The following is a 23,811-nucleotide window of genomic DNA, read 5'->3' on the forward strand; positions in this document are numbered from 1 at the left end:
CTCCCTCTCTCCCTCTCTCCCTCTCTCTCTCTCTCTCTCTCTCTCTCTCTCTCTCTCTCTCTCTCCTCTCTCTCCTCTCTCTCAAGACAAAGCCACAAAATTCTTGGCAGGAGAATAAGATTGCTCTACATCATGTCTCCTAACGGGCCCTTAAATTCTGGGTAGTTGGTTTATCTCAGGGAAAAATAGTCATATCCATAAACATTTAGAATGATTCCAAAATCCTAGAAAGCCAACTGTATTGTCTAATGAAATATCTATGCCAAAGGTACAGTAATGTTTTCTGCACTTTAGTGCCATGTGGTGATTAGTTTCACAGGCCTTTAGCTTTTTGGGTTTTTTTTTTAAATGAACATTCGAGTTTTTAAGAAGTGTTCATAGAAAGTTGACATGGTGCTATCCTAAAGTGATTTCAAGAGAGTTGTAGGATTTTAGTTTGTTTACTTTTTGTCAAGTCCTTATTTAAAGACTCCTCAGGCTTAGAAAAACATGCTAAATATGAAAACACAAAGCTGATTTAGCCTGGCAACTGAGTTTTTTTAACTTTTTATTTTAAAATAATTTTGAACTTTTGCAGAAGCTGCTATAACAATGCAAAGAACCCCCCCTATATCTTTTATTTACTAATTTCTAACATTTTCCCACACTGACTTTATTACTCCCATTCTTTATATAGATACTTTTTTTTCCTTGAGACAAACTTTTGAGAATAACTCCTGGACATCAGGTACCTTTACCCCAAAATACTTCAGTATTTTTTTTCTAGGAACGAGGTAATATTTTCACAAAACCACAGTATAATTATATAATTGAGGAAATTTAACACTGACAGACCACAAGTATCTAATACACAATCTACATATAATTTTCTTTAATTGCACCATCAATATCCTTTATGGCATTTTCCCCCAAGATCCAAAACTTAATCTAGGATTGTACATTGTATTAACTTATCTTGTCTTCCTTTTGTCTTACTATTCTTTTATAATGGCAATATAACTTGTAAACACACTTACTATTCAGTCAGGTTGGTTAGTATTCCCCTGGTCTGCAGAGAAACGTACGGGACACAAAACTCACCGAGTTTCTGAGTTAACAAGAATCAGAGAATAGGAGTTTGAGTGGCTTTAAAGACTACATAGTTCCTTTCAAGATTTGATTATTAATTACCATCTGCCATGATAAACAAGAATATTTACATAAGCTGAAAAATATGCCTTCTCCCTTGGACCATTTGGAAGAAATGCTATTCTATATATTTCCTTGAAGATGTTAGTGCCTGTTTCTACTATTATTGCAACATTGCCCTTCTGCATTTCAGTCTCTAGCTCACTCCTTTGAATATTTTCCCTTAATAACAAGTTGCCTACATTCCAATGATATCTGGGAGGCGCCTTAATTTTAATTAGATACAAATCCCTTAGCCACGTAGAAACATTTTAAATGATTTTCCTTTTAGTTTACGATTGTGGTGGAAAGATCTTAATCTTTGACTAGCTTCTGTTTTCACCACTCACTAACAAGTTAGGTCAATTATTAAATCTTTATTATTTAGCAGTTATTTAACAGACAATGGTGGCTATTGATATTTTGAAGCAATATAATGTTCTACATAATCATATGGGCCTTTCGAGCCCAGTAATCTGGTTTCAAATCACTGTTTTGCTCTCACTGGCCTTGGGATTTCGAACAAGATACCCAACCTTTCTCAGTTTTAGTTCCTTTATCTGTAAAAAGGAATTAATAACAGTACTTATCTAATTGGGTTATTCTGCTAAGTGAAATAATGTTTGTAAATTACTTATCAGAGTTCCTAAAATATAACGAGTGCCCAATACATGTTACTGATCTACTGATCAATGTCTTGGCATTAGTAATAACAATATCAACAAAAATAATTAACCTTCATTAGACACCAAAGAAAGTATCTTTCTCTTGACATTGACTTTGTATCTTCTACATGTTCTTTATCTCAGTCTTCCAGTGTCCCAGCTGTTAGGCTAATCTCAGCTAGTACCTCATCATTGTGACTTGCCCATCCCTTTTGATCGTTAAAAAGAAAATTAATAATTTCCTTCAGATGTCGTATTTCCCCATGTATAAGATGCACCCGTTTCCGAAAAATTTGGGGTCTAAAAACTGGGTGTGTCTTATACATGGGGAAATACGGTAAGTTTAAAATTCACCATCAAAGAAAGAACAGGGTGAAGAAAAATGTGAGCGAACACTTGGCTTAGAGTTGAGGTTAGGAATTTCAATACCTTTAATGCCAAAGTGGAGTTGGTTCTGATTAAATGAACTCAACTGCCATTCACCCCTGAGTTGCCAGTCATTGTGATTAGTTTTTAAGCTAATAGTCAGGGATAGTGGAACTAAGTGAACAACAAACAGAAAAGCCTGTTTTCAAATGCAACCACAGGGGCACACAATGACATTGGTCACCCAGTGACTGATTCAGAGACAGCCCACATAAATTCCACAGGAAGGATTAGTGAACTTAAAAGCATATGGCTTAGCATTTGCATTTAATGTTCAGTCATTCCACATTCGTGTAACCACAGAAGGTCAGAGCTGGAAAACAACCTTGTGTTGTTTCCAGTAACTTCATTTCATGCATATGGAGAAATCAAGTGACACTTGAAAAACCACTAAATTGCCATTGGCGGAGTTTGGCTAATACCCACTGTATTCTAACTCTTAGCTCTGTGCCATTGCTTGTTTCCCATGTGGCACTGTGGATGTTTCATTGATTTCGATTAAATAAATAATATCTCTTTCTGTACTTTATTATGTTTTATTCCTTTTGTTTAAAAAAAGGAAAATTATGTAACACCCATTGTTACACTTGGTTATATTTATTTCATTTATTGGAATTTATTCCTTTTGTCTAAAAAAAGGAAAAACTCTATGTGATAGTTTTTTATAAGCCTTCAAATAATACAAATTAATTATCATCATTTGCAAAGCAGAGTGCCATAATTTAACTACAAAAATTAAACTTCATTATATTTATTTAGTTAGCAGTTATTGGAAGTCTACTGTGTACAAAATTGTGTAGACTGCAAAAGAAATAATGTGTGTTAAGTCCTTGCTCTGTGCAAATACATTTCTAGGTGCCTTACAGAAGTTGTTTGCTTCACATAAAAATGAAAAATCTTGCTTTCACAATGCTTAAATATAATAGAAAAGATAAAAAGTATACACAAAATCATGGAAATAAAAGATAGAATACACAGAATATAAGATTACTAGCAACGAAATCTGCAATTGTTTGGAGGGAGGAAAATGGTTTCTCCCTGGAGTGATTTCATGGAGTAGGCAGCACTGGGCCTAGCCTGACATAGAGTAGGGCCTGAACAAGTGTCGATGAAGCAGGAAAGATGCTCTGGCCTAGAAATCAGGAGGAAATGTGGGAAAGCCCCGGGTTTCTATGGTCAACAGTGAAGACCTCGCTTTGCTGGGGCATAAAGCTGAATAGGCAGTTTGGAGCATGACCATGGAAACCTTGAATTCCAAGCTAAACCATAAAAACTTAATTAAAACGACAATAAGAAATCTTTAAAAGAACGACAAAGTCATTGAAGTTGAATTTTTTTCAAGTAGACATTTAACTTTTAACTAATTATAGATTCACAAGTAGTTTTAAGAAATAATAGAAAGAGATCCCATTTATGCTTTACTCAGTTTCTCCTGGTGGTAACGTCTTGTAAAACTCTAGTTCAATATCACAACCAGAACATCAATGTCATTACAGCCAAGACACCGCACATTCCATGTTGCTTTTACTGTCACACTCATGTCCCTCCCACTGTCACCTCTTTCTTAACCCCTGACAATCTCTACTCTATTTCTATAATTTTGTCATTTCAAGAATCATACAGTACATAACCTTTGAGACCGGACTTTTTTTCATGCACCAGAATTCTCTGGAGATTCATCCCAGTTGTTGTGTGGATGAAATGATAATTAATACATGTAAAATCCATGACTGAATTTTACCACTTGCAATGGGAATTATCTTGACAGGTCCTAAGACAGATATATTTACAGAGTTGTTTTGTTTTTCTTTGAAAACTTCTGAATAGAGTTGAAATGCCTTATTGCGCCTCAGCCAAGTACGAGTAAAGAATGGCAATAAAAGTTGGGTGACCAGGAGGAGGAGCTGTTGGCAGAAACACAGAATGCTTCACTTCCCTACTTCTGGAGGTGCAACTGAATCTCCTTGAAGTTCTGAATTAGATTCTTAGAAAATAAAAGGGACAAATTTTTCTGCAGCCATATTAGAAATAAAGCAAAGCCTGGAAGCGGATGGTGCAGGGTCCCCATGTGAGAGGGTGGGCCTCACGTTCTTAGACAAGCACGAACGGGTCAGGAGGCTTTCAACCCCATGCGTCTTCATCATCCGCCCCCATTCATGAGTCCTTCCCAGAAAGCCTGAGGTAGAAATCATGGCGCTTCTCTCCCAGGATCTTTTGACATACTGGTCCTCGCCCTGCCCAACAGGCTGGTACCCGCTAGTTTCTCCCTCATCCAGAAGTGAGATTGTCCCCACATGAACCTGGCTCTTTCTCCCCTCTTCCACCCGCTGAATCAGGCTAAGACCACCATAGCACTCAGACGCACTCCAAACGCTCCCTGCAGAGTGAAAAGCGCAGGCTGCCACAGAATGCCACGGAATGCCACGGAACACCACGGAACACCACGGAACATCACGGAATATCACGGACCAGCAGCACCCCTTACTGAGCACTTAGTTCTCTGGATACTCCAGGCACTATTCTAAGTGCACTTAATAAGTTGTTTCATATCCTCCTCTCAGCAGCCATATTAGACCAGTCCTACTTTCCTCATCTTGTAGGTGAGGAAACTGAGGCTCAGAAAATCTAACTAAGTTGGCAAAGTCACACACCTAGAAAGGAGCAGCGTGAAGATTCAAAGCCAGGCAGTTTAACTACATAATCCCCTTTATTCTTAACCAATAAACCATGATAACTGGGCATTAGGCCCAGTCATGCACTCATAAGCCACAGAATATTATTAGCAAAACAATTTTTTTTCTTTGCATTAATGTTGTATGAAAAGTCATTGAGGTTTCAAATATATTTTATTTTTCTCCTCTTTGTAATGTTTAAGTCCAGGCTGCTCAAATGAGTCTGTTATGTTCATATTGACCTATGCTGGCAAAACATCCACAAGCCAGTGTTCATGGTGGCAGGTAGCACCTGAAGACACAGCTGCTGGAGTTCTTTCATGTCTCTTTAGGGCCCATTTTCACAAACGGACACTTAAGGGAAGCTGTCATCTCTCATTCATTGGCCCTGCCAGCCAAATATTCACCCAAATAATCCTCTGCCCAGTGATGTTCAAAACAACAATCTCCACAAATTTAGTGTCCAAGATCTTATTTACCCAAGTGAAGTGATTATGATACTTCTATAACATTTCAAGCCTTTTAAGTGACTCTCAGATGATTTTCAAAGATAAAAGAATTTTATTAGGGCTCGTGTCCTCCAACAATGAAGAAAGTGCCAGTTTTTAGGCAAATCAAGTCTTAAGGAAAAGGGTAAAGGAGGAAGAATTTAGATTTCAGATTTTGTATCGTTAAATTATGGCTAAGGAAAAAATCAGGTAAGAGTTGGAAAAACAAGAAATGAAAGCACAGGGAGCATGTAGACACAGATGCTGAAAGGAGAGGAGGAACTGACTTTTATTACAGTGTTAACTTTTTTATGACTTAAATCACTGGTCACCTTAACCCAGGAGCCTTCCTACTGTACTCTTCTCTCTATCACCATTCTAGTCAGTTGCCTTCCCTGCATGTCCCATAATGCACTCGGTTAACCTCTCACTTAGAAGTTATTGTTCTCAACTCTAACCCTGTTTCCTCACTTGCTTCACACATTAGACTGAGAAACAAGCTGAGGTTTGATGCTATGCTTTTATTTTATATTTCTAGCTCCAGTACAGTGTTTGGTACTTATTAGGAGTCCAAGCAAACTTATAGAATGAATTTGCACTCTGACACAATGGTATTTTGCAATCTCTGGTTATACCTCCAATAAACATATTTTACATGTAAAATGTATATCTCGGATTTGCTATGACTCTGGGTTTTGCCATTTGCTCTTCCCTGCCCTCTAAACCTGGGGATGATGGAAAGGGTTTGGAAACAAGTGACCAAGGAATGGAGGCTCAGAGAGAACCGGAGATGCTCATCTTTGCACTGGCTACAGCTGGAGAAGAAGCTGAGCAAGTCAGGAGTACACCCTCCTTAACACAGGCAGGCCCGTCAATCCTTACAAGAAATGCTATGGCAATTTTGCACGAGAGAGCTAACTTTAGCATCACACAGACTTGCTTCAAAGAGCCAGCTCTTAACTCTAATGCGAATAATGGTGCTACTTTGGGTAGAATGACCATTCTAGGTTATTCTTCATCTCATCAATGAAATGGGGACATAAGAGCGAAAACTTCCGTGGGTTGTAAGAATTAGTCCATGTATGTAACTAACTTAGCATGGTCTTCAGCCCAAAGTCTGCGATTCATAAAAGATAGCAGTGAAATCATTAGCTGCTCAATCATTCATGACAGGTAACATTTTTGCTGCATTTTAGATAGCATTTTCATGCCTATGTTTGTATCTGATTCTTGTAACACCTCAAGAAGTGAGCTAGAAAGGTATTGTTATCCCACTGGATATATAAGAAATATTAACTTCTAAGAGATTTACTGACTTGTTCAAGTTCAAACAGGTAAAGTGTGATGGCACAAAGATTATGCTGAAATCTTCTGACTTTATTTCTCTAGGCTCCGAGACAATGCCCCGCATCAGTAATTGTTCTTTCTCTCACTGTGCTTTTAAAGTCAGAGCCTGCCAGAGAAGCATCTATGGCAAAGCACGTTAGTTCACTGCTGGGAAAAGGAAGGAAAGGAGAAAGGAGAGTGGTTCTTATGCATAGAGGCAGGGTGACATTTCTCCTTCACACTGCCCATAAATCTCAAAGGAGAGCTGCATGAGCTTAGTTCTGCACGGGGAAGGGATGCATGGAAAGGATGCAGGTGTTGATGCCACTGGAATGATGACTCCACAACATCACTCCCAAAGGTATGCTCTGTTTTCCCTTCAAAAGTCTGCCTCCTAACTCTAGTCTGTTCTCTTACCATTTCTAATGCCACCCAGAGCATAGACAGAGCAGGGTGGGTGGGGACAGCATAAGAATGGAAGGAACAAGTTGGAGAGTGCCATCTGGACATCCCACAGAATGCTCTCTACTTGGGTCCTGAGCATCTGATTGCAAATCCCTTCATAGCTAAAAGATGGACAAAAACTCTAAAAGAAGGTCTGAATGGTGCTGGAGGTGGGACACTATGAACGTGTCTGGCTCTTTCATCACAAAATGGTCATTATTAAAGAGCCAGAAAACCTCCCCCAAACAGGATTTACAACACTCTAAAAGAAAAAAATCTCTGAACCTTGCAAATCCCGGACCTTTGTCTATAACTGAAACTGAGAGGTCTGTCATAGCCTCTTCCCGGCAGAAAGGGCTGGGGTAGATGAAAATGTTTAGCTGCAACCTGCCCTTGGGATAATTGCATGTTCTGAACATCAAACAAAAAGGCAGTCTCGACTTTATTGTCATGAAGTGCTATTAGGTTGTCAAGAATCCTGTGATCTCAAACTGCAAGAATAGGCAGAAAATGACTGTGCAGAGGATATTAAAAGATCGCAGGATATTCTCGCCATTGTTGAATTATCATTTTTTTTTCTCCAATCTTTCTGAGTCACGTTCTAGGGGGGGAAACTAGGTAGGCTTTTTTCGTAAGACAGGTGGTGCAATAAAGGAAGAGAATGGTTTTGCTGGGCTTATAAAAGCCCCATCTGATCTTCTCCTGGTTTACAAGCTTTTATAGACACAAAGAAATGTAGGCAGCTATGGCATGATTATACCCAACAGGTAAAAGAGAAGCACGGAAATTACATTTATGTAAGTTCGCCACATTTCAATTAACTTCCCAGGGGTTTTTTGGGTTGTGACAGATTGTTTGCCACAGATTTGAGGAGGAAGTCATAATAAAACAGCTGCAAAGTCAAACTCTTCCTTCTAGAATCAGACAGTCTTTCTGAAGCTTCCATAGGGTTATAAGTAGGAAAGGGTCTAGTATGCATTTTAGTCCAAACCTATCATACAGACAGAGATACTGAGGCTCTAGAGATTAAGTGGGGTGGCTGCTGTCACATGGCTAGTTAGCGGCAGCCTCATGACTAGCGTCTAGAATCGCTGATTTGCAGACTAGGACATGTCCCAGTATCATGCTACCACCTGTCACTTGCATTTTCAGGTTGGAAGTTACAACATGTTGTTGGTTGTTGTTTTGCCAGCTTAGCATGTGCTTGGGGAACCAGTTTTTCTCCATTCTCATCCATGTGGTTTGAGTAAAGATGGAACCCATGCACTTCCTCTAACATCTGGGATGGGCATTCGTTCAAATCTGCTCAATCCGAGTTCTTATTTTTCTGAGCTTAGAGATCGTGGTGTCGGGTTAGGCACATGATCCCAAGTAAGCCAGTCAGAACATTACCTGGGACTATTGCTGGAATTATGGAGGATGATTACTAATACACCTGGCATATAGGATAAAATGAGACTTAGAAGATCTAACTGGTATACAGCTTTTTTTTTTTTTTTATTTCCCACTGTCCTCTTTAGTGGGAGAAGTTCTTCTGAGCCTGCATGAGAACTCCAATAGACTGATGGATTTTTTTAACTCCCAGGTAATAAAAAGTTCTTTGTATTTTAAAAGCGTAATTCTGCATTTAGCATGTCAAGGTCCATTTGTTAATCAAAGGCCTATATTTCCTCAAAAGTACAACTATTTTTCCTCCCCTAGTTAGAGATGTGGCAGATAAAAATTTATAGATTGGAAGAGTAGGAACATGGTCTTTTCTCATTATTTCTCTTTTTTCCCAACATATCTCTTTATCTCCTCCTTCTCCAACTTGGTAAGCAGATTTCTTACCCTTTGGGGTCACATCTAAGATGGAGGAAGGGTAGAGTCAGAGAGCAGGAAGGAGAAGCATGGTGGTCAGAAAGTTCTTATTGCCTGGTATTCTGGCTTGTGCTTGCTGCTTCTGACTTTTTCTTGTGACAGTTTTCATGGGTTATTTGGAGACCTCCAATGCTGGGGTTCTTATACCATCCATGCACTCAACCAAATGAATGTTTTTCTCATTATGCCTGGAACCTTATTCTTAACACAGCCATAAAATGTCTGTAATTCAATCTTTCTTTTTGACAGAATCTAAGATAGCTACCCTGACAACTTCCTCACCTGTATTGTCCACACATAATCTGTTATGGGCTGAACTGTGCTGTCCCACCCCAAATTCATATGTTGAAGATCTAACCCCTAGTACCTCAGAATGTGACTGTGTTCAGATAAAAGGCCTTTAAACAGGTAATTAAGTTAAAATGAGGTCATTAGGGTGGACCAAGATGACTGGTGTTTTTATTAGACCAGGTGATTAAGACAGAGACACACAGAGGAAAGATCTTGTAAGGACACAGCAAGAAGGCTACCATCTGCAAGCCAAGGAGAGAGCTCAGAAGAAAGCAAACCTGTTGACATCTTGATCATGAATTTCAGACCACAGAACTATGAGAAAGTAAATTTCTGTTGTTTAAACTATCTAATCTATGGTATCTTATTATGGCAGCCCTAGCAAACTAATACACAGTCCAGGGGAAACATTTATGCATCACTCTTGCTGTCACAGTTTGGAAGTGCAAACCTAACATAGCAGCAGTTCTTCTTCATTCTACTTCTAGGGAAGCTAGTCAACTTTTCTGTCATGCTATTATAGATTTCTCAGGAAAGAGTCAGATACCAGTTAATTACAGGGAACACTGATTAGAGAGTGTACATATCAAGATTTCAGAGTAATTTCTTTAAAGCTCCCCCACTCACTCATACATTCTCACAAACAGTTTTCAAAAAAAAATATTTCTCTTAATTCCTCTTTAATATCACACAAGCCAAACCGTTTGATAAAGGCAAGAGATTTCCATCATTATATAATTTATTTTTGGTTAACTCTACAAATTCCACATACAGTTTTAGCACCTCCTTTGTAATGCAATAGATACTGAACCTCAGTGATTCAGCTGAAATTTTTATTTATCTAGATATAACATTATGTTTTCCATGGCAAGAGCCTAGGTAGCAATAAAGTCAACTCACAAAGACACATATAACTGGTAAATGGAAAAAGGTTGAGTCCTGATATTATCGTCTCTGCTTTTGAATTCAGCCATACCTGAACAGGTTCAATCTTGGGACATTTCATTTAAGTGAGCCAACTTCAGAGCCAGCATACTCATTGCTTGCTTCCTCATTTTCCAAGTTTCAAAGGAAATAAAACAAATCTCTTGGTAAGGGTCTTATTTTAAAGTGCTGTATTATTGTTTGATTTAGTCCAATTATCTTGTCATACAACTGGCAGCAGTGGGAACAGTTGCTGGGGAGCTGAGTGTGGAGGCATGAGCCTAGGGGTCCTCATTACTCAGAAGGCTGGGCAGAAATATTCCTTAGAGCTCAAGAGTCCCTCTGGGTGGGGAGGTTTGACTAAAGAGGGATAAACGGAAACTGAAGCAGTCTGAAGCATAGCCAATGACCAGAGCCAATAGTCTTTGAGGTTTGACCATTTCAGACTCCCAAATAAAGTTTTCTGAATCCTGAATCCTTGCATTTCATGATAATCTAATCAGCCTTCATTTTCTGTCAATACTTTCACTACAATATCTTTTTTCTTTTTCATATTTTTTTAATTTTTCAATTACAGATGACATGCAATATTATATTAGTTTCAGGTGTACAACATAGTGATTAGACATTTATATAACTTACAAAATGATCACCTCAATAAATCTAGTACCCTTCTGACACCATACATAGCTATTATAATATTATTCACTATATTCCCTATGCTATACTGTACATCTCCATGACTATTTTATAACTACCAATTTGTACCCCTTAATCCCTTCCCTTTTTTCATCCATCCCTCCAACCCCCTTGCCATCTGGAAATCCTCAAAATGTTCTCTGTATCTATGGGGTTGTTTCTGCTTTGTTTATTTTGTTTTTTACATTTGTTTGTTATTATTTATTCTGTTTTTTAGATTTCACATGTAAGTGAAATCATATGGTATTTGTCTTTCTCTGTCTGACTTACTCCACTCAGCACAATGCCCTCTAGGTCCATTCATGTTGTTTCAGATGGCAAGATTTCATTCTTTTTTTATGTGTACTATTCCACTGTATGAAGGTCTGACAATGAAGTTTGCAAACTTGTTGAAACGATGTTGCTTATTATTTATTATGAATTTGAGCAAAAATTAACTGGACAAACAGTTAACCAACTTAACTATTTGAGAGTGCTGAAAAGGCTGTGTGAAAAAGTAAGACAACCTGAACTCTTGGCCAACAATTCATGGCTCTTGCATCACAACAAAGCACCAGCTCACATGGCACTGTCTGTAAGGGAGATATTAGCCAGTAAGCAAGTAACTGTATTGGAACACCCTCCCTACTCACCTGGTTTGGCCTCCAATGATTTCTTTACTTACCAAAGATAAAGGACAAATTGAAAGGAAGACATTTTGATGATATTCAGGACATCAAGGGTAATACAACGACAGCTCTGATGACCACGCCAGAAAAAGAGCTCCAAAATTGCTTTGCAGTGTGGACTAGGCACTGGTGTCAGTGCATAGCTTCCCAAGGGGAGTACTTCGAAGGTGAGCATAGTGATATTCAGCAATGAGGTTATGTAACACTTTTTCTAGGATGAGTTCATGAATTTAATTGTCAGGCCTCATATATATATATATATATATATATATATATATATATATATATATATATATNATATATATATATATATATATATATATATATATATATATATATATATATATATATATATTATACCACTTCTTTATCCATTTATCTATTGATGGACACTTAGGTTGTTTCATATCTTGGCTATTGTAAATAATACTGCAATAAACATATAGATGCATGTCTTTTTGGATTAGTGTTTTGATTTTCTTTGAATAAATAGCCAAAAGTGCAAAGTCCTTCTTTGTCTCTTGTTATAGCCTTTGTTAAAGTCCGTTTTTACTGGAATAGGTATTGCTACCCAGCTTTTCTTTTTCCATTTCCATTTTCATGAAATGTATTTTCCATCCCTTTACTTTCAGTCTACATGTGTGTTTCAATCTGAAGTGAGTCTCTTAAAGGCAGCATATGTCAGGGTCTTGTTTTCTTATCCATTCAGCCACCCTATCTTTTCACTGGAGCAGTTAATTTATTTACATTGAAAGTAATTATTGACAGATATGTAGTTATTGTCATTTTATTATTCATATTTCTTCTTTTTTCTTCTCCTCCTTCTCCTCCTCCTCCTCCTCCTCCACCTCCTTCTTCTTCTTCCAGAAGTCACTTTTACATTTCTTGTAATACTGGTTTGATAATGAACCCCTTTAGGTTTTTCTTGTCTGAGAAGCTCTTTATCTGTCCTTTGATTCTAAATGATAGCTTTGCTCGGTAGAGTAATCTGGGTTGTAGGTCATTATTTTTCATCACTTTGAATATTTCCTGCCAGTCCCTTCTGGCCTGCAAAGTTTCTGTTAAGAAATCAGCTGACCATCTTATGAGAGTGCCCTTGTAGGTAACTAATTGCTTTTCTCTTGCTGCTTTTAAAATTCTCTGTCTTTAAATTTTGGCATTTTAATTATGATGTGTCTTGGTGTGGCCCTCTTTGGGGTCTTCTTGTTTGGGATTCTCTGCACTTCCTGGGCTTGTATCAGGTTAGGGAAGTTTTCCATCATTATTTCTTCAAATAGGTTTTCAATTCCTTGCTCTCTCTCTCTTCTCCTTCTGGTACTGCTATAATGCAAATGTTGATGTCCCAGAGGCCCCTTAAACTCTCCTCATTTTTGGGAGGAGGATTCTTTTTCTTTTTGCTGTTCTGATTGGGTGTTTTCTGCTATCTTCTAAAACACTGATTCAATCCTCTACATCATCTAATTTGTTGTTGATTCCTTCTAATGTATACTTCATTTCAGTTAGTTTTTTTTCATTTCTGACTAGTTCTTTTTTATGTTTTCCGTCTTCATTTTTATGTTTCCTATCTCTTTGTTGAAGTTCTTACTGAGATCATTGAGCATCCTTATAATGAATATTTTGAACTCTGCATCTGGTAGAATGCTTGTCTCCATTTTGTTTAGTTCTTTTCCTGGAGTTTTGTTATGTTCTTTCATTTGGAACATGTTTCTTTGTCTCCTCATGTTGGCTTCCTCCCTGTGTTTGTTTCTATGTATTAGGTAGAATACATAATATGCCTCCCAGTCTTGGCTGAGTGACCTTATGTAGTAGGTGTCCTGTGGGGCCCAATGGCACAGTCTCCCTTGTCACCTGAGCCAGGTGCTCCAGGCATGCTCCTTGTGTGGGTTGTGTGTCCTCCTATTGTAGTTGAACCTTGGTTGCTGTTTGCACATCAGTGGGACGGACTTAACCTCAGGCTTATTGGTTGTGAGTACTGGCCCTGACTACAGTGGAGGAGGTGTTATGTAGGGGCTGGCCCTACAGAGTAGGATTTTCTTAAGCAGGGCTCTGGTACCTGCCAAGTTGCCACACGAAGGTGTAGGACTAGCTCGTTCCACGTATCCACCCCTCCTACCAGTCTCAACATGGCTTCTTCTGTATGTCCCTAAGTTGTAAGACTTCTGTTCAACTAGGCTTCAGTCAGTTTTCAGTGATGATTGTTCTGTAGTTTAGTTGTAATTTGGAGTTGGTTATGGGAAGAGGTGAGCACAGGGTTTACCTGCTCTGCCATCTTGACTGAAAGCTTCATGCAATATCTTTTATATCTAAACTTGATTCTCTGTTTCTGTGGTCTATTACGCCAAGTGAGGCTCTCAGTAAACCTCTTGCTTGAGATTCACTATATTTAGATAAAACTACATTTATTTACACACACAATTTCACACACAATTTTCTTGGGTTCACTCACCCTCTGAAATTGGTGTGTAGGTCTCATAAGTTAAGAACCTCTCTTTTGTAGTTTGGCCTGAACTGGCCTTCATAATATTGTCTGATATCCTACAGAAGGCAAGATGAATTTTTGTATTATTTTATACTTTTATTTTGAAGATGTGCTTATTATGTGCCAGGAACTATGCAAAACCCATTGATTTTACATGAATTACCTCATTTATTCTTACCACAGTCTTCTGAAGTACATATTATTTTTATCTCTACTTTACAGATGAGAAAACAGGTTTAGTGATGTTCTGTAAAGTCACAGGCTGTGGCTGATCCTGGACTTGAACTAGGGTCAATCCCTGAAAGATAACCTTATTCTGACTTTCTTTTGCTCACCTCTTTTTCTTTTCCTGTGGCTTCGTCCCATGAGCATTTCCCTAATCCTCCTGAATTAGTCAGGATAGGTTATATTGTGCCACAATAACAAATAAACCTCCAAATCTCAGTGGTCTTGCACAGTGAAGGCTTGTTATTCTCACATCAAGTTTCCTATGGGTACTACAGGCTTTCTGCATCTTTTAGCTCTGCCATCTGGAGCACATGACTTTCAAGGTAGTTGGTTTAAGGGAAGAGATTGATGGAAGAGGCACACCAGCTTTTAACTGCCTCAGCCCAAAAGTCATACATTATACATATAATCTGACTTACAGAACCTTCAGAAATTTTATTGTCCTTTAATAACCCTTGCCACCATCACGGGAAAATGCATTATATTTCAAAGTCATCTCAAAGATGTACATTTTCCTAAATATTAAATAAGTTCAGTCACTTTTTCTGTATAATATTTCCCAATGCTCCCATCTGTATAGCTGTGCATGACCCATAACATACAGATAGAATTATTATCAAAAGTGCTAGAAGAGGAAAGCTTCTGTTGATTCTGATTTGGAGTTTATCATGTGTTCATTTCTTCTTCTTCTGGGCACCCAGTTTTTGTGATATATAGAATCTGAAATTAACCCCGGAGGTATCTTTGTGCTTCTGCCATCTCACTGCCAAATATAATATCTATATCTGTGAACAACCATGTCTAGCATCTACACATCAAAATGATAAGATTCTATAAATCGTCCAAAACAATTTAGGAAAAAGTGAAGAATCTGTAACTATCTAACTGGACATTAATCAAAACAACACACTGTAAAAAGCCCAAGGGTAAAGGAAATATAGAAGCTATCAAATAGCCCCATCCTTCAATTAGAAAATACAGGATATTGGAACTTGTCTTGCTAGAATATAGGTGGAAGAAAAAGACAAGCTGCTACTCTGAAAATTGTTTGCCCATATTAATCATGTTAATCATTACAATTTGATTGGGATATATATCCCTTTATTTTTTCTTTTTGCCTTCTTAACCATAATAAATGACACCTATATTTGTTGAGCTATAGGCAGGGCACTAAGCAGTGTGTGTGTGCATGTGCATGTGTGTGTGTGTGTGTGTGTGTGTGTATAAGTGTGTATTCTATACAATTTCTCTTCATCCTGGTAACATCACAAAGGAATGAAGAATCTTCATCATATGGTGAAAGAAACTGAAGTGCATGGAGGGTAAGTTATTTCTTCAATGTCATAAGCATAGTAGTTGTGAAGCTGGCATTCAAACCCTCATTGGGAAGATTTTAAAGGGAGTCTCCCTCACCAGATTAAAAAAGGGGTGCACAAGGGGTCTTTCAAAATCTCTTAAAGTATTCCAAGTAGACATGCCTTGTACTGCTCCATCTAGACCAGTCAACATGAGGTAGAAATGAGCAAAGAGAATGGGGAGAACTCATAGAACCAGATAGGATAATGGTAGTTTCCTAGGAGTGAGGGACGGGGAAAATAGGGAGATGTTGGTCAAAGAGTATAGACTTCTCCTTATAAGATGAATAAGTTCTGAAGATCTAATGTACAGCATGGCGACTACAGCTAATAATACTGTATGGTACACTGGAAATTTGTTAAGAGAGCAGACCTTTACTGTTCTCACCACACCAAAAAAGAGAGGGGGAGTAACAATGTGAGGTGATGGATGTGTTCATTAACTTAATTGTGGTAATCATTTCACAATGTATACATATATTAAACCATCACATTATATACCTTAAATATGTACAATTTTTATTTGTCAATTATATCTCAACAGAGCTAAAAAAATAATAATGAGGAGACGGTAGCCTGCAGGCTTTTCTCTCATCTCATCAGAGCCCTGAATGAGAACCCAGTCAGGTTACTAAGGATGAAGCAAGGGACTCCTTTCAACTGTTTCATTAATCCATCAACTAATTCATTCACTTCTTCATTCATGGGTTTGTTTACTTGTTCACTTGTTAGCTCTACTTTTTCTTCTCTTATCATGTGCCCAACTTCTGAGTGCTCTGCAGTTTGCCTTGTCCTTAGTCAAACATCCACACCCAGAGGGACTCCCGACCTCAAAAGAACCTCCCTGCCAAGCCCTCTGAATCATGAGGGCTCCAGACTCACACCACCACACCCAGGCCCCCAACTACTGTGACACTATTAGTTTTATGACAAGACATTAGCAAAAATCCAACTGGCAATAAAACACTTGAAGAGATTCTCCTCTTCAAGAGAGTGGTTTTAAGTCCCTTGAAACTTTGCAGATGAGAAAGTAAGATTGAAAGCCTGACGTCAACAAAGACAGGCAGCCTCAAATTCAAGTGGTTGCACCAGTTCACACTGTGGGGTCTTAGTCAAGTTAAGTTTAAAGCTGTCACTTGTAACATGGAGATAAAGATGGCACCCAACCCATGGGTTGAAAAGGTTAACAAGATCATGTAAAACACTTAGAACACGTGGCAACACACATGCTGATCACCATTTTAGGCAGTGGAGACACAGCACAAAAACACTGAAAAATTCCATGCTCTTACCAATATATGCTCTAATGGGAAGCGGAGATAATAAAGCAATAGACAAATAAATATACCATATTTGGACTGGTTATAAGTGTTGAGAAGAAATATAAAGCAGGATGCATGCCTGAGAGTGGCTGTCGAGCAATTGGGTTACTTACTCTTCAGAGGACATGACGTGAAGAACAGAATAACTGCTGACATACCTGCTTCCAGTGTGAGCTGCTCCAAACAGATCTCATCAGATAGGCCCCAAAACACACAGTCCTGTTGTGGAGAAGGGGAGAGAAATTCATAATCTCTATCACAAAATATAAATCAAAATTTATATCAATATTTCCTTGTTCTCTTTTTTCCTGTATGAAAGCTAACCCAAATCCCTGACTAGATCTGAATGGGGTGATTGTGTTTAACAAATTGCTGACCAAACTCACTCTTTCTTCCAAATTTGTTAGCTCGCAGAACCCAGAGCACTTTCATAAGGGGAAGGGCCTGAGGCCTTGCAGACTTCACCGTCGTATGCCTTATTCCTGTTCTTAGAGTCAGAAGTCTTCCATGTGGTAACACACCTGAACTTGGATGTTTGTATGACCAGCCTTTTAGACTGATGGAGAAGGTAACAGCTTCTAACATTCCCAGGTTTGTCATCATGGGCACTGAAAGCCAGCTTGGACTACTGCTCTAAAGTACTTCTCTTACTGGTAAGGCAAGAAGCCTTTAAAACATCAGTGTTTGGGGGTAAAAAGAGGTATTTGGCAGCAGTTCCCATGGGTTCCTTAAGCCCTCCCACCCCGGCTGCTGGCTCTTTGTGAGGCTTCCTACACAAAATGCCTCTTGCTATCCTCTCTCACTTCCTTCTTCATTCTGAGAGAGCCTATCAGGGGCGTTCAGCCTTTAAGGTCCCTTTAGCAAGTCCTGAGGCCCAGAGAGCCACTAACACTTCCTCACATGCTCTGCCTGGCTTTTACTTCTCCATGGCCTTTATGAGGCAGACTCGTGCCCACACAACTGCTCACTGTTTCTACCTGAATCTCCATCACCTCCTCCATTGCTACGGGCCCACACAATAACCTACTTAATGTGGATTCCATGGCAGGATACAGCTCACCTCACACATGGAACCAGTCTTTCTCTTTTAGTATAATGGCTCTTGCAGCTCAATTTTGATGCGCTGGCTTCTAAGAAATGATCACCCTTTGGCTCAACAGGAAAGAGGCTGGTTTTAAAGTGAAAACCCAAGTATGATATCGGGGGTAGGAAGGCAGTAGATGGGGAGGGGGGTTGCTTCTGTGTGAAGGGTGAAAAGGATAATTATTGCATTGTTCTGTACACCTGAAACTAACAATAAAAAAAATAAAAATTTAAAAATTAAAAAAAATTCTACAGCTAAAAAATAATAATAATAAAATTAAAAAAATAAAGTGAAAACCCCCTTTGTCGTGCATTGGTTCTGGTTTGGGCAACTGCCCTACATGCCCTGGTGAAACAGGGAAGAGGGCGTTTGTGAATGGGTGAGCTTTGGAAGCCCGCTCCCTCCAGCTCCAACAAGACATCTCCCTCTGTATGTTTACACAGAGTGCTTCAACAGCAGTGTTTTAGCAGATAAAGAGTATAGAAAAGGTTGAATGCTTCTGGCCTGGACTGACTCCTCCTACTCACTATTAAACAAGTTTCAGGATCCCTTGCATACCAACTCCGTATCTCAAAGTGGAGCCCTGACTGGCTTCAGCCCACCTTTCTTCATTCAACAGATGATGATTAAGAACATATTTTGTGCAGGTGAATCTGAGCATAAGAGAACACCTCCAAAAAAGACAGTTAAATACAGGTCTGGCTTCTTTTGTGTGAACATCTTACTCCTGGTTTCCAGTAACTGGACTCTAGGCCCCCAAGTTCCCTTAAAAGTGTCTTCCAGGAGACTCTATGGCTGTCCTGCCTGCCTGGGCAGCCTAGGGTCCCTGAGGCATGCTGCACATGTACAATACTGGAAAGCCGTCAGGGTCACTAAAAGCAACTTGGTGGCATTATTTAGTAAGCTTAACACTAAGCAGGTGTTTCTCACATCCACAGTAGACTATAATATTTCTTAAATTTTTCATTTCTTGCAAAGAACAGGTCTCATAGGAGAAATAACAATCTGGGTCTCATACTATACCAAATAAGAAAAAAAAAAAGAAAAGAAAGGTATATTGAGAAGGAAAGATTAAAAAGAGAATGATTTGGGGGAACTCGTAGAGTGGCGTCTGTAATCATAACAAGTGTCTGACTCTCTAGGCACAGAGGGGAACTCATCTCCTGCTGGGAGAAAAACAATACTTCATCATTCTTCCTCTAGATTTCCTCAGGTTTGAACATAAAACTCAATCCAGCCCAAATAGAATCCATCCTAGGCCATGGTTAAGTAAACCAATAGAGATTCCTTTTAATTTGGATCTCCGACTCTTGCAACTAAAAAAAACACAACTGACTAATTTTCTCTGTCTCTCTCTTTCTCTAAATGTTCCATATTATGTATATGGAAATATAGGCTCCAAAGCTCTCCTTACTGTTTCTTCTCCCCTAAACTGTCATATGTTTGATACATACCACTTTTCAATGTTTTGGCAGTTTCATTTATGCATAAAAAAGGGGGACAGGGGTGACAGTAATGATCACAGTTTATTTTCTCTTGTCACATGCCCTAGAAAAGAAGCAAATAATTCTGGGGTAATTCAATACATTGAAGAATGGCCCAGGAACACAAGGAAAAGGCCTCAGTGATTTTCTAGATGATGTAGCTACAAGAACAAGCAAGTCTAACTTTTCTCTGGAAGAACATTTTAAATTCATCTCACTATTTTAGAATATGTGAAAAATATATTAAAACATCTCTGTCTAGTTTCCTTGTTTTATTTTGTTTCCTCCCTGCTGCTCTCAGGGAGTATGAAGAAAGTGATGGCATAAGTAAAAGAATAAGACAGATAACTCTTTTCTTCAGTTTTTTTGCCACAAAAGTAGAAATATTATAATAATAGTTACCATTTATTAAATTCTGCTAAGCACATCATGATTTCATTTAATCCTTGCAGCATCACGCAAAGAAGTTATTATCTCCACTTGACAGATGAAGACTGCGGCTGGGGAGGTAGGGATGGGAGTTTGCCCAAAGTCACAGAATGTTCTAGCTTCTAGGAACCATTGTCCTGAACTAAGCAATTCACACTGGCGATCTTGTGAAATCTTCTCAGCTTCCCAGAGTAAATGCATGATTACTAACATTTTTGTAACTTGTCAAAGTCACAAGCTAAATGGCAAAACCTAGATCTTTCTAACTCCAAAACATGCACTCTGACTACTGCACCACAAACATCGTTCTACTTTGTCAGAACAAATGTCCTGAGATTTATCAGTTTATACCTGCAAGGGATCCTCAAGGTTGCTAGAAAGTTTTCATTTCATTTTGCCAGTTCTATCATTCAAGCAATGCAGGTCAATTTATATTAGTTACATTGTATAAAATGTTCTTATTAAGTGGAATTCATACACACACACACACACACACACACACACACACAAGGTTTTTAAATAGTCCATTCTCTGGGTTAGATAGCAAAGAGAGCATTGTGATCATTTTATATTAATTTTTTATTCCAGAAAGGATCTGCTCCTTGTTAACCAACTTCTCTTTATATCCGTGGTCCATTCGTATGTTATCCCAAATCCAGCAGGAACATCAACATAGGAATCATAATTATCACTGAAGCTTTCTTAAATCAATGAATTTAATAGTGGATTGTTGTCTGTGAAACCAGGAACTGAGGGGAAAAGAGCCACCAGTAATACACTGACTCAGGGTGACCAGCTCACTGGCCCCCAATTGCCCTGCTACATAGGAAGGGTCAGGGAGAATAAGGATTGTGTGTCAGGCCCGTAACAGTCATGTGTGTATATACCCATGACACTGGATACAGTGATGCCAGATGCATGTCAGGTGGTGTCTCGGAACTTGCAATGACATTTTTTAAAAGAAAAATGATTTGTGGGTAGGACCTTGTTCACATGCCTGCCTCAAGCTGGCCTTTGTGGCACTTGAGTGTAGAGAAAGAGAACCAGATCTACTAGTTAATGTAATAAACCTTCCCCAAGAAGCAGGGAGACAGGCCAACTTAAAGTGCAACGCAAGTTATTTCCATGTACTTTTAAATTACATTAGGAACAAGGGTTGGAAAACATTGTGCTGATAACAAATTTATAATTTCTACCTTCAATACTACATAAAGCAAATATAAAATAAAGAACCAAGCTGAATGGAACAGAGCTATGTATATTTCACAGAATTCCACAGCTAAGTATTTTCACTCATTTTAATAGGATTTCCCTCATTCACCACAACTGTGTACTCCACATTAGAATAAGCCTAATGCTCATGTATACAGAAGAAACAGTTGAAACCCTCCTTATTCAAAGTCTTTATAACTGAGCAAACTCCAGTCTAATCTGGCTGATTCCTAGTCATCTTTTTTAGGTCTACACTTAAATGCCACTTAAAAAAACGTGTTTCCCTAACCTCTTAATTGTAATTAAGTTCCCATCTTACACTGTGTCTTAAAAGATGCACATTTTGTGCATAGCATTTATAGCAATTTATAATTTTATGTGTGTGTTTATTTGTTTAAAGCCAAAGTTACCACTGAATGCATTCTCTGCCCTTGTATCTCAAGGCTCCAGCGCTCTAGTGAGACTCAGTCGGTGCCTATTTCATGAATGAATAATAATTAAATGAGAAGCAGACATGAGAGTGACTGTGTGTCCCCTAAGAGAAGCAAAGAGCTTACCCTGCTCCTGGTAAGCCCTAGCTGTATTTTGTTTTTCTTCCAAAAATATCTGTGATATTCCTTCTTGTATGTTTATAATAAAATCCTTTTTTCCTGAGCCAGCTGGAATGAGGCTCTATTCCTTGCAACAGAAGTGTCCTAAGTCATAGCCAGAGAACAGAGCATATTGATATAACAATCAAAGCAAATATGATAATAACAAGGTCACATTCTGGCAGGAAACATCAGAAGAAAAAAGGAGTCTCCTCCATAGTGTTTACCTTTGCTTCATCCAATCTGAAACTGAAACCCTCAACCAAATTTACTTCCTAAATTTAACCCTTTAATAAATGCCTCTGACTCCACCTGGTGGAGAAATAGAAACCTGTGGAAATAAACCAATCTAAATGAGGATAAAAATGGACCAGACCTATTTTGTTTCTCAAAAAGACACATTATTAAGAAGTAAAACTTGCCAGTTATAAAAAATAGTCACGGGGACATAAAGTACAACACAGGGAATATAGTCAATAATCTTGTAATAACTACGTATGGTGTCAGATGGGTACTAGATTTATCCAGATGATCACTTTGTAAGTTATGTAAATGTCTAATCACTATGCTGTATACCAGAAACTAATGTATATTGTATGTCAACTGCAATCAAAAACTGTTTTAAAAAGATACAGATGTTATGTTCCAAAACAATCCCCCCCCCAAAAAAAGACACATACCCCCAAAAGTCAATAGATGACCATTTGGGATGTGTTTTGCCCACTCAGAGACCCTGAAAAGAAATAGGCTGGAACAATCATTTGCCTGATGTTCTCTGCCTCCATTTCTGCCCTTCTATATTCTGCCACATATTTTAAGAGTCCAGATACATGTATATTCCATTTTTCCAACTACGTGCCAGCAGGTTTCTAGTTAGTTTCTACCAATGGGAAGTACTGGTAGGAGTCTGGAAGGCAGGAGTGGGGAGAGAGGATTTGCTTCCTGTTCCAGATTCCCCTGGCATTTCTCAGTAGCAAGGAATAGTCAGCATGCACTCCCTGTCATCTTGCAGCACCCATAGCGTCTGCTGAGCGGCCCCTCAGCAGTCCCAGCACCTGTTTTGAGTAATGCTTCATTTATGGTTTCAGGACTGGCCCAGGAAGACCCCGTCTCCATCCTCTTGGGCTCTGGTGGCCCCATTACTTCCATTTATTCCTTTAGCCAGAGGGGTTGTTGCCATTCCCAGCAGCCACTCAATATAGAGTTACCTGGGTATAACCAATTTCCTATATTAGATTCCCCTGTCTGAAAAACCGAGAGTGGTTTTTGACCCACTCTGTCTCAAGGCCTGAATATACTGATTCAGATCAATTTCAGAAAATGACCTGGTAAATTAAAAACTTAAATATTTTTTTTTAGAAAACCACAGAAAAAACAAGAAGTATTTTTTAACTTTAGAAGTGATACAATAAAGTAAAAAGCTGGCATGTTTGCCTATATAGACTTATAAATTTTTAAATATACAATTCAAAGAAAAAAACACAAGTGAAAAAGGAAATCTTAAGTTAGAAAAATACTGTAATCATTGCCTCAGTTCAAGCATTCATCAGTTGCAATATGGCAAGATACTCAAAACTACTCTCTCTACTTTAAGTCTCTTCTCTTTCCAAACCATTCTGCACATTGTTGTCAAAGTTATATTTCTAAAGAGCAAATAAAATGCTATGACACCCTTCTTTGAACTATTGGTCAACAAAGAGATTTAAAAAGTATTTAACTTCAGAATTAATCAGAGAAATGCATATTAAAACAATAATATGTATCTGCTAACTATTCCTCTTCTAGATGCAGCTTAAAATCATCTTCAAGGGAGCCTTTCTGGAAGTCTTTTAGTTACCCAGTTGTAGCAATTTTAAAAATAATATGCCAATTAAACAAAATAGAGAATAAAAAAAATAGAGAATATCAATGAAACCAACGGTTGGTTCTTTGAAAAGATGAAAGAAGAAAGAAAGAAAGAAAGAAAGAAAGAAAGAAAGAAAGAAAGAAAGAAAGAAA

At 38.4% G+C, this 23,811-nt stretch overlaps 1 long non-coding RNA gene across 1 annotated transcript in view; it reads right to left on the bottom strand.

Moving 5' to 3' along the window:
* The window catches only part of LOC109387017 (uncharacterized), a 75,393-nt gene that overhangs the window by 35,542 nt on the left and 16,040 nt on the right, over positions 1-23,811 (bottom strand). The window contains exon 2 of the long non-coding RNA XR_002124890.1: positions 17,173-17,233. This is a non-coding gene — a long non-coding RNA (uncharacterized LOC109387017). The remainder of the gene's footprint in view (positions 1-17,172; positions 17,234-23,811) is intronic.

This window comes from Hipposideros armiger, unplaced genomic scaffold (assembly GCF_001890085.2).
Source record: "Hipposideros armiger isolate ML-2016 unplaced genomic scaffold, ASM189008v1 scaffold_144, whole genome shotgun sequence".
Classification (NCBI taxonomy): Eukaryota; Metazoa; Chordata; class Mammalia; order Chiroptera; family Hipposideridae; genus Hipposideros; species Hipposideros armiger.